The sequence below is a fragment of the Ipomoea triloba genome, chromosome 9, assembly GCF_003576645.1.
Source record: "Ipomoea triloba cultivar NCNSP0323 chromosome 9, ASM357664v1".
In the NCBI taxonomy this organism is placed as follows: Eukaryota; Viridiplantae; Streptophyta; class Magnoliopsida; order Solanales; family Convolvulaceae; genus Ipomoea; species Ipomoea triloba.
In genome coordinates, this window is record NC_044924.1 from 8729886 (window position 1) to 8743257 (window position 13372).

Genomic DNA, 13372 nt, shown 5'->3' on the forward strand with positions numbered 1-13372 from the left:
CCGCTTTTTTTTTTTTAACAATACACTACCCTTGTTTAAAGAAGGGTAGCCTAAAGTCATATTTCTTTGCTCTATTTTGTACTAGTGCGAAATGGATTTGTTATAATATTTTACGAATATTTGGATCGATATACAATTATGTAAATTATAACATCAAATATTATATATATCAAATGAGAGGACTTCGATCGGCATATAAGAATTACGTTTTAGTTTTTTTTTTTTATTTTTAAGTAATATTATACAGTTAGGGTCCGTTTGGAAAGCATGAAAATGGCTTCAGGAAAATGTTTTCTGGAAAATGAGTCATTTTCCAGAAAATAATTTCATTTTCAGTGTTTGGATATATTCTGGAAAACTAACTTTGTGTGTTTGGTTCATTTTCTAGAAAATGGATAGAATTGTATAATTAAACATTGTAATTGTTTTATTTAAAATATAAAAAAATTATAATAATATTATTTATTAAAAAATAGAATTAAAAACTCAATTTATTTTTAAAAAAAAATAACGCAAAACAACATGTTTCTGTGAAACCTGTACTGTGTCCGTCGGTTTCTAACGATTTCCGGCGGTTTCCCACCTCTTGGTCCATTTTCGGTCATGGGTGATATGGGATATGGGTTGGTTTTGGTCGAGAACATGCGGGACGGTCATTTTGACGATTCCGTAAGTCATTTTCCGGAAAAATGAACTGATTTTCCTTGGTCAACGGAAAACATTTTCCGTTGACCGCATTTTTCGGACGTTGCCAAACACCGAAAACTCGGAAAATATTTTTAGGAAGTCATTTTACGGGTTACTAAACATACTCTTAATGTAAAACGATCTTACGTACCACTTAAATAGTTGTATCAAATGAGAAGACTTCAATCGGTCCTGTGCTGCCCTTCATTAGCCCGCTAACTCTTCATAAAAAAAATGCTTAGTTTAATCCATAATTTGAAAAATAATTTTTTAAAAAAACAAATAAGTTAAAAAAAATATATTTTTAATATATAAATTATTCTATATGCAGTAACATATTTTTATTACAATAATAATTATTATTTTGGAACGTTACAGTATACAAGAAAATTTAGAACATAATAATCAATACTTTAATTAATTCAATCAAATCGTTATTCAATCAAGAAAATACTACCAAATCAGACCCTCGATAAAACGTTATTAATATTGTATAATGTCAAATGCAATTACAGAAATTAAAAATGCAAAGATTTGTATTTGTATGCACAAATTGTAAAATATTAACAATATTATATGGTTTAAAGAATACATTACATTACATGGCTTCAAATTACATAATATTATTAAATATTCTAGAATTTATGCATACATCCATTTACAAATCTTTACACATTGTTTAGGAATTATAGTTAAGTCCGTACAATATTATTTATATTTCACCAATATAAAAAAATATTCAATTTATAATTTTATGAAAAAGAACAATAGTCTGGTTTGATGACACTCAATTCAAACAATAATTGATTGAATTAAATTGACACTCATCAATTAATCAAATAGATTATATTTGATAAGTTATTTGAGTCAAAATTAAAAATTGACGATCTAATGAAAAATATAACATAGATTAATGTCACTTCATATTTATTTATTTATGTCATTATGTATTAATCATTTATAATGCCATGGAACCTTTTTGAGATTTTTACATAACTATTATGAAAATTAATTAAGATGCGTAACATAAATACTTCTGTTTTATAATAAGCGAAATTGCATTTTATGATATATGCTTAATTCTATACGAATGTATATGAAACAAATAGATTATGATAAATATCACGTGCTATCTCATAACATTTTTTTCCCATTTATAATAGTATTGAATCCTTTTGAGATATTTGCACAACTATTATGAAAATTAATTAACATGTGTAATATAATTACTTCCGTTTTATTTTTTATTTTTTTGAAAATAATTACTTCCGTTTTATAATAAGTGAAAATGTATTTTTACCATATTTTCTTAATTCTATATGAATGCATATAAAACAATAGATTATGACACATATCACATGATAATATCATATAACATTTATAATGGCATGAAATCTTTCTGAGATTTTTGCATATATGTCAAATCCTGCATATATGGCAAAAAATTCATTTTTACTTAAACAGGACAAATATACTACAAATTAATTATATATAATTGCATAGCAATATCGAGTATAAATAGGCCTTCAACTCAAAAGCACAACCATCACATCACATAGCAAATTAATCATACGTAGTACTTTGAGGATATGGCAGCCAAGGTTTCAAGCTTTGCTCTTTGCTTCCTTCTCCTCGTCCTTTCAGGTATATATATAAATGAATCGAAATAATTATACATACATAATTATTATATGATTTATTAATTAATTATTGTTGTTGCACCATGGACGCAGCTGGTTTGTTAGTTGAACAGGCAAATGGGCAAAAGAGATGCAGTAAACAATTAGATCCCAATTCTTGCAACCTCCCAGCATGCCAAAAGGAGTGCTACCAACAATATAATGGGAATGGTGTTTGCGAGCAAAACCCTTCTGGAGCATATTCCTGCTTTTGTTTCTACAATTGCAATTAATTAAATTGATGATTAATCCCTTTAAGTATGTAGTTAATTAGCATGGCCACATTAATTGTATGTGTTGCTATGTCTATGTCTCGGATGTCATAATAATATTATTACATTGTCATGAATTTTCAAGAGTTTGGTTGATGTATTTTATTCTCTTTATTTTCATTGATTTGCTAATTGTATCGTTGTATAAAATGAGAGGACTTCAATCTGTCCAGTTATGCCCTCAATTGGCCTACTAACTCTTCATTTTGGCTCGACTCAATCTGAACAATAAAAAAGACTTAGCTAGCCTACTGGTCTATAGTCTGAAAAATTAAAAAAATATATATATAAAATATTAATTAAAAATATAACACATAAAAATATTTTTTAATCTTCAATATTCATTTGAATCGTTATCATCCAAAGGTACTCTTGTGTCTTGTATTTTTTGTCATTTTACTTTATTCTCGTTAATAACTCTTCCACCTACACTAAAATAAGACTATGAAGTAATCATAGTTATCAAAGGGGCTAGTAGGTCACAACTCACAAGTCATTTTGGATCTCATGGGCCAAATGATCGATAGCATTAACTTTCTATCAATCAAAAATATCAAAATTACAAATTTTAATTTACTATTCGGGACTTCAACGGAAGAAGTTAGAAATACTAGAATTACAAATTTAATATTTAACAACTCCCACGTATTACTAGTAACACAAATATGACGCATCACACATAAAGTTTGTTCAAATTAAATATCACATGTTAAACAAATTTTTAGGTTGTTAGATTCAAGTAATGTATATAAATATGAGTATGGTAATGTTATATTCTCAAAATCTCACATCACTAAAAGAGATCTTTATAAATAATGAATTAAAATTACTTTATATTTACTAAAAATATGCTTACATCTTTAGCAATTTTATCATGTACTCAATCTCAACTAAAAGCCGCTCCAAGCAACAGCAACACATAGACCAGAGATTGGCTCTGATACCAAATTGAAGCATGTGCTCCATCTCAACTAAAAGCCTAAGTCAATAGTTGGATTGCACATTTATGTTTATATATGTTATATGCTCAGCTACATAAATATATGATTTCGAGGTAATTAGATGTATTTTACCTAAGTTTTGATGAATTCCAAATCAGTGAGAGAAAAAGTGAAACAAAAAAGATAGATACAACACTAAATTTGAACTTGTACACCCATTTACATTAGTAATTAGGAAATTGAATATAATATAGATCGACTAACATTAAATTTTTTTTTTTTGTGGTGTGATTGTTTATACCTATTCAAATGGGAAGTACTGGGTGTTAAATGCATTTGAAAAATTTACAAACTCTATTTTGTATTCCTTCAATATATAATTTCTCTATCAAATTTTTTCAAACACTAGTTTTTTTTTTTTTTTTATAATAATTTTTTATGAGTAGGTGGATTAGATGCACTAAGATCACTAGGTTTGAGGCGAAGAAGTTGGATTGTCCTAAACATTTTCATCATCATTATAATTAGGTAAATCATCAAACTAATAGTTAATGAGGTAAAATGAATTAGTCTTTATAATTATATGATTTATAAATTATAAAATATAAATATATGACCAAGAAAAGGGTAGATCGAAGTAGAATCAATTAATAAAAATAAATAAATACACAAATAATGAATAATTAAAATAAATAAATAAATCTTACCAAATATTATGAATAAGATTTTTTTTTAAATATCTACCGATGATAATGGGCTGCAAACTTAATCGAATCATGAGTCTAATTGGGAAGAGTATTGAACATTTATATACTGATGGAGTACTTCAGTTTTGGACATAACTATCAGAAATTTAAATAATAGAATAACTTTAATGTGAAACTTTTTTACATGAGATGTGTTATATTTTTTTTAACTAAAATATAACACTTTTTTTTACAAAGGCATATAAGTATTAGGTATTTTTTAAAAAGTATTATACGGTTAATGTAAAACAATTTTACAGACGACTTAAATAGTTGTATCAAATGAGAGGACTTCAATCGGTCCCGTGCTATCCTTCATTAGCCTGCTAACTCTTCATATCAGCCTAACTCGATCTGAACAATAAAAAAAAAATATTCAGTCTGATCCATATTTGAAAAAATAATTTAAAAAAAAACATTAGCTAAAAAAATATTTTTTTAGTATATAAATTATTATTTATGTAGTTACATATTTTTATTACAATTTATAACTTAATAATTATTATTTTGGAATGTTACAATTTACAAGTAAATTTAGAAAATAATAATCAATACTTTAATTAATTCGATAAAATCGTGATCCAATCAAGCAAATGACCAACAAATTACACCCTTGATAAAATAAAGCGTTATTAATGTCGTATAATGTCAAATGCAATTACAGAAATTAAAAATGCAAAGATTTGTATTTGTATGCACAAATTGTAAAATATTAACAATATTTTATGGTTTAAAGAATACATTACATTACATGGCTTAAAATTACATAATATTATTAAATATTTTACAATTTTGCATACATCCATTTAATTTCAAATCTTCACACATTATTGAAGAATTATAGTTAAATCCGTACAATATTATTTATATTTCATCAATATAAAAAAAATACTCTATTTATAATTTTATGAAAAAGAACAATATATTGGTTTGGGTGGCACTCAATTTAAACAATAAGTGATTGAATTAAATAGATATTCATCAATTAATCAAATAGCTTATATTTGATAAGTTATTTGAGTCAAAATTAAAAATTTACTATCTAATGTAAAATATAACATATAACATAGATTAATGTCACTTCATATTTTTTTATTTATTTATGTCATTATGTGTTAATCGTTTATAATGCCATGGAATCCTTTTGAGATTTTTGCATAACTATTATGAAAATTAATTAACATTATAACATAATTACTTCCGTTTTATAATAAGTGAAACTGCATTTTACCATATATGCTTAATTCTATACGAAAGTATATTTTTTTTAGACAATCTATACGAATGTATATAAAACAATAGATTATGATACATATCACATGTTATCTCATAACATTTTTTTTCCATTTATAATGGTATTGAATCCTTTTGAGATTTTTGCACAACTATTATGAAAATTAATTAATTAACATACCTGTCTAATATAATTACTTCTGTTTTTATAATAAGTGAAAGTGCATTTTTACCATATTTGCTTAATTCTATATGAATGCATATAATAAAACAATAGATTATGACACATATCACATGATAATATCTCATAACATTTATAACGGCATGAAATCTTTTTGAGATTTTTGCATATATGCCAAATAATGCATATATGGCAAAAAATTCACTATTACTTAAACAGGACAAATATACTACAAATTAATTATATATAATTGCATAGCAATATCGAGTATAAATAGGCCTTCAACTCAAAAGCACAACCATCACATCACATAGCAAATTAATCATACGTAGTACTTTGAGGATATGGCAGCCAAGGTTTCAAGCTTTGCTCTTTGCTTCCTTCTCCTCGTCCTTTCAGGTATATATAAACGAATCGAAATAATTATACATACATAATTATTATGTGATTTATTAATTAATTATTGTTGTTGCACCATGGACGCAGCTGGTTTGTTAGTTGAACAAGTAAATGGGCAGCAAAAGAGATGCAGTAAACAATTAGATCCCAATTCTTGCAACCTCCCAGCATGCCAAAAGGAGTGCTACCAACAATATAATGGGAATGGTGTTTGCGAGCAAAACCCTTCGGGAGCATATTCCTGCTTTTGTTTCTACAATTGCAATTAATTAAATTGATGATTAATCCCTTTAAGTATGTAGTTAATTAGCATGGCCACATAAATTGTATGTGTTGCTGTGTCTATGTTTCTGACATCATAATAATATTATTACATTGCCATGAATTTTCAAGAGTTTGGTTGATGCATGTATTTTATTCTCTTTATTTTCATTGATTTGCTAATTACATTGTTGTATAAAATGAGAGGACTCCAATCGGTCCAGTTATGCCCTCCATTGGCCTGCTAACTCTTCATACAATGAGATTATGGTGTAGGAAGTTGTAGGTTTGCCTTGTTGTTTATATTACTGTGATCTTAGTTGTATTATGAAATCTTTATCTTGCAAGCATTTGTTACTATTTGGCAGTGGTAGTTTTTCCCCTACATGTTTCATGTGTTGTGAGATGTGTGTCCTAAATTCTCATGTGAAAGTATTACACAAAATATTAATATTTATTATATTCGTAGAAAGTTCATAAGTAGTATCTCTTGTATGTTCTAGTTCCATAACTTGTTTACTTGATAGTAACAACAATGACTCTGCAGGTAGTCCGAATACTAAATGTTTTTATTGTCAAGTTTCATGTTGATTTTGCCCTTAATCTAAACATGTTAAGTTTAGAAAATAAAATGAATTCTAAATTTAATAAAATGAGTTTATGTGTCTGATTCGGTTAACGAGACTTGACTGAAGTGATTTTTAATTCAATTTTTTATAATATTAAATTTAGTATTAATATACAAAATTTATATATTTAGAAAGAGCAAATACCAATTTTGGTCCCACGACTATTAGCAAAATGACAATTTTGGTCCACATGTTTCATTCCTACTAATTTTGGTCCCACGACTATTGTTTAGTACCAATTTTGGTCCCCGCGATTACTATTTTAGTGCCAAAATTCATCGCATCGGTCACCCATCCGTCTAAAACGTGCCGAAATCTAAAATTTTTGAAGATATTTTCGTCCTTTTCAACTCAATATCCCAATTTGAGCATGAATAAAGAGATTTTAGCTCTAAGATCGATTACAATTCACAATTCTCCTCCTCAAATTAATGTAAAATGAGGAGAAAAACTGTGAATTTTGATCGATTTTAAGGCTTAAATCTATTTATTCATACTCAAATTAAGATATTAAGTTGAAAATACGCTTAACAATTTTAGATTTTTGCACGTTTTAAACGGATGGGTGACCGACGCGATAAATTTTGGCACTAAAACAATAGTCGTGGATGAAAATTGGTACTAAAACAATAGTCGTGGGACCAAAATTGGTATAAATGAAACATGTGGATCAAAATTGTCATTTTGTTAATAGTCGTGGGACCAAAATTGGTATTTTGCTCTATTTAGAAACTACACTAAAAGTACTATTAAACACAAAAAAATCAAATTTAAAAATAAGTAAAAAATAATAAAGAAAATAAATAAAGAAGAAAAAGTTAATTTGACCAATGAATAGTAAGTATGACAGATAAAATGTGACATATGGAGTATTATTTAAAGGATGCACAATAAGTATTTTATATACAAGATTAATGAATGATGCAACAGTAACTATTTTTTAAATTTCTCCATTTTCTGGATTTGCAAGATTGATTGCAGCATTGTTGTAGTCTCAGCATCTTTTCAATGCGTCAAGTGTGCCACGATATTCTATTGCCTTACATTAGCATTTTTAATTATGAGTACTTTTAAATGTACGTAGCTACGTAAGATAATGATCTAATTACCATTTACTTATTATTATTATTATTATTATTATTATTATTATTATTATTATTAGTAGTAGTAGTAGTAGTAGTAGTAGTAGTAGTAGTATAAAAGCATACCAGTCCTTTAGGTGTTATGCTCGAGATACTTTTGGTTCAACCATTATTGTTGAATGAGTTCTTGTGGATAAAGAAATTCTTAGTTTATTTAAAGAATAAAATTAGATAATGTAGTAAAAATTAATAAATTTTAAATCATCTAAATAAAGATATATGATTTACCTTTAAAGTGAACAACTGTGATGTAATCCAGAGATATTACGGGATAGTTTCCCGCTTTAATTTCTTGGATTATTTGAATACATTCTTTGTCAACAAATCCTCCCCAAGTAGTTAGTTGCAAACTGATTTTTATTTTTTCCATGGTATTAATAAAATACTTGGTAAATAAATATATAATATATTTTGTATTATAATTTTGATATTTAATTACAAGATAGTGTAAAAAAAACAATCAATGATGTAGTAGATATATACTAGATATAATTAATTAATAAATTTGAATGTAAGAAATCTTTGCATTCTAGAAATTAAAGATAATATAACTAATGAAATTATATTTATTTTTTAATTTATTAATAATGAATAAATTTTTTTAATAAAGGCATTGTAGACATCTAATTCTAAATTAAAGAAATGCATATGTATTATTTTTTGTTGTAGATACTAAATTATTTAATTAAATAAGAGTAATAGATTGCGGTACTTACTTTTCATCCACAACAATGAAGTCATTGATTTTTTTTTTAATTTCCATTCGTTATTGAGATAAATTGTTTTGGGAGTTTGTCAAAGACAATTGCTATAATTGTTGGCTGACGGTAAAAATGGTTACCGGATCATATTGATAAGTACGTAAACATAGTCAGAGTACAAGAGTTTGTGTGTAGAAAAATCATACCAGAGAGCCCCCTACTTGCTAATAGACTCGGCTTTTATACTAAAGAATAGTAATGGCTACAATGATGGACACCAACGGCCTCCTAATAAGAGCAATGGCTCCCTCCGTAAGTGTCCGGCTCTTCAATAATTGTTGAGCGCTTCTTCGCAACGGTTCTTTGATGAGGTAGACCCTAAGAACCGTTACCTCTTCTTAAGTGACGCTTGCTGCTTTAATTAGTTGTTACCGGGTCGGATCTATTACCTTGCCCAATTATCTTATCACCAGCCCCCTACTCCAAGTTGAGAGCGTAGCGGAGTCAACTAGGGACTAATGATAGTGCAAATTTGTCACTTATCGAATATCATATGCTACAAGTGTAGAGAAGCAAGACGAATAGTTACATCGATAATCGCGGAGTGTAACAAGAATAGTGCGTAAAGTTTTCATTCTTTTTTTGTTCTTTAACAAAATTGATCAAGGCGGACCATGACCAATAATTACATCGATAATCGCAGAGTGTAACAAGAATATAAATATATTTTTTTGTTTATTTAACAAAATTGATCAGGGCGGACCATAACCAATAGTTACATTGATAATTATCGGGTACTCTTGCTTATGGAGGCGGACGCATGGAGGCGGATGCACTTGAGGAGGCGGACGCATGGAGGAGGCGGACGCACTTGAGGAGGCGGATGCATAGAGGAGGCAGATGCATGGAGGAGGCAGACACACTTGAGGAGGCGGACGCATGGAGGCGAACGCACTTGAGGAGGCGAACGCACAAGTGGCCTCGGCGGCCTCGGCCTTGTGTTCTCTCTCTCCGCGGGGACTCTACCTCTACTTCTTGAGGGGCCAGTGGGGGAGCTTCGCTTTTCATCCTTTCAAGGTTCCTTTTTTTATTCGGGCTAATTAATTCACAAAGTTTATGTTAAATTTTATATTGTATTTTTAAATATATTCTAACATATTCATAATATATGTTTAAAAATTATGCCAACTCTGACTGGGACGAGGTTCGAACCTAAGACCTTTTTTATAGAAAATAATAAATGGTTAATGGAATATTCTGTTACTAAAGTTTATGCAGAGGGTAAAGAAGAAAGATAAAAAAAAATACTAAAATCAAAATAATATGATCACTCATTTCAACCAACAATTACACCAACATTTTTTTAGTTCTAGTTGGAAGCCTAACTATAGTGGCACTTATTATATTTGTATATTGTATGTATTTGTATTTGTATTTGTATAAGTAGATGTAGAAATGTCTAATAATAATGATATAAGTGAACACAAAAATTTAACATTTGAAAATGAAAAAGGAAAATTTACATACTATATTATATTTGTAAAGTGTAGTACAATACCATTACAAAGTCGTAGACATCAAGAAATTTTGGTGCCCTATTAATTAGACTAGGATTTTCACCCGTGCGTTGCACGGAATGGATTTGTTATAATATTTTAAGAATATTTGGATCGATATACAATTATATAAATTATAACATCGAATATTGTATAGCGCAATTGATGAAATTGGTTGGATCAATTATGTTGTCTGGTTTTTCCTTGCTTGAATTAGAGCAAATAATTGTTCAATTACCGGTGCGATGCATAAATAAATTTTTTATTATATATTTAGATAATAAAAATAAAGAAAATTATTAAAAAAAATTATAATATTAAACGTGTACATTTATTTGATTATAAGATTAGTGCAAAAGTATAACTCAATTAATTGAAATATATATGACTTGTTTGTCTACAATTATCTTAAAAAGATCGATATGTAATATGACTTATGTAATTATATTATTAATAAAATAAATATGAGAAAAATGAGAAATAATTTAATTATAATTATTATAAAAATAAATTCAACGACCAGTGTTATTATCATAATAATTATTAGACAACTATTATTAGTCAATTACACTAATATATGTGCAATTATACTTTTATACCTTAAGTATATTAATTTTCACCCTATTGCATTTAGTTTTTCTTCCTCCTTCATATTTGAATGAATTAATTGTAACTATTATAGAAAATCTAACAATCATGTTTAATTAATTTTTTTTAAGTTTTTAAATAATTTTAAGTCAATTAGTAATATCCATTCCCTTTTTCAATTTGCCTAATTTTCCTTTTCCATTATGATTTTTTTATATTTTCAATCAATTAGTAAAATCAATTTTCTTTTTCATTTTCTCTTTAATATTGTCTGGGCGGAATTTCACAAAGGATGACTGACTCGGGAGAAAGCCACATACAATTGACCCTGACTAAAGACCGATTTTTTTAGCAATAACTCAACGTGAGTTAGTGTTTGACCTTAGCTTTTGTTTATAGTCATGTCATATGCAAATATCAATGAGAATTGTTTATGCTGGAACTTGAAGGACAATCAGTGGTTCTGTCAAATCAACATTATAGTAAGGCAAGACAGAATCCACGTGCTCCTCCCACAGAGTAACAGTGAGCCGACTACCCCTGAGTAGTGAAAACAACAATGAGCATGATGATGCCTAAATTTATACTTAAACAAATCAAAAAGACATCCAAACAAACACATACCGAGAGTCTTCAATGACAAAATCAATCAACCTTTGAGGATTTGAATTAACTTGGACAACTTTTTGCTCATTAATGAAAACAACACGGCCAATCAAATATGCAAAAAACCAAACAAAAGATTTGCAATAAATGACCTTTTGTATCCTATATTGCGAAACTAAAATTTATATATTTTGTAGCAACTAAATATTTAAAGTATTAATAAGGATGCATGTATATTTAATATTATTTTGGTCTGATAAAATGTTTCTTGACAAAAGATTTAAAATTGGCATTCATGAATGTATACTATTAGAAATTTAGTATAACAAAAAGAAATAAAAACACCAAAAAAAAAAAGAAATAAAAACACATCTAGTATAGAATAAGATTTAAAGAAGAATTTACCAATTAGCAATTTAGCATATTGCTATCCACTCCTCCGGGAGCCTTCAATGTTTATTGAACTTAACCACAAACTCTTTAGGGATTTGTAAATGGATACAAGTTCTCTGAAGAAAGAAAAAAAAAAATATTGTAATGCTCTCCAGGTGCAAATATTAAATATGGCTACAGTGTTCACTACAAAATGCCAACCACCGCAAAATTTACACAACCTTTTTTCCTCTAATTCATAGAACAAAATTCGGCCACGATATAGTCACAATCTGCTCTCCCTAATTTATATACACTTTTAAACTTAATAGCATTTACCTGGGAGTCATGGAGTAAGTACTCCAGTGTGTGTTGGTTGATTGTGGAATGTGGATATTCCCACTCCAGTGTGTGTTGGTTGATTGTGGAATGTGGATATTCCCTTGACAGTGTGTGTTGGTTGATTGTGGAATGTGGATATTCCCTTGACAGTGTGTGTTGGTTGATTGTGGAATGTGGATATTCCCTTGACAAAGTGTGTTGGTTGATTGTGGAATGTGGATATTCCCTTGACAAATAACAACGCATTAGCCGGAGTCTAATACAACTCCTTCTCGTCTTGGGAGATAGGTTGGAAGCAGAAACAAAAACAGACCCCATTAGTGAAAGAACAATATTGTTGAAAGATTTGCGTGACAATATCGTTTTACTATTTCGATTTGTGTGAGTAGGTTATAAAATTTCTAATTAATGAATGTATGTATAATACGAATTGACGGAGGAATTGTAGTATAGGAATTGTAGAGGAATTGTAGTATACGAATTGTATTGGAATTGTAGTATAGGAATTGTAGAATAGTAGACTTCATTTTGTAGTATTGGATTTCGTGTTTTAATAGCAGATTTATTTGGTAATTGTACGGTGTCTTCTATTGTTTATACGAATTGTATTGGAATTGTAGTATAAATTGTATTGTTTTAATATTATTCTGTAGTATTGGATTTCGTGTTTTAATAGCAGATTTATTTGATACGAATTGTATTGGAATTGTAGTATAGGAATTGTATTGTTTTAATATTATTCTATTGTTTATACGAATTGTATTGGAATTGTAGTATATGAATTGTATTGTTTTAATATTATTCTATTATTTTAATTGTTTTAATGTACAATATTTTGGGCGGGAAGAAAGATTTCATTTTGGAGGATTTTGTTTTTATATATATAAAGATATAAAGATTACGCAAACCATAATATTAGGAATTCTATTTGAATTTACAATTGTATTAGGGATATGAATTGTATTACCATATTTTACAATATTAAACAGACCATAATATTATAGGTCTGTTTTAGGAGGGAAGTTAAAACTGAAGAT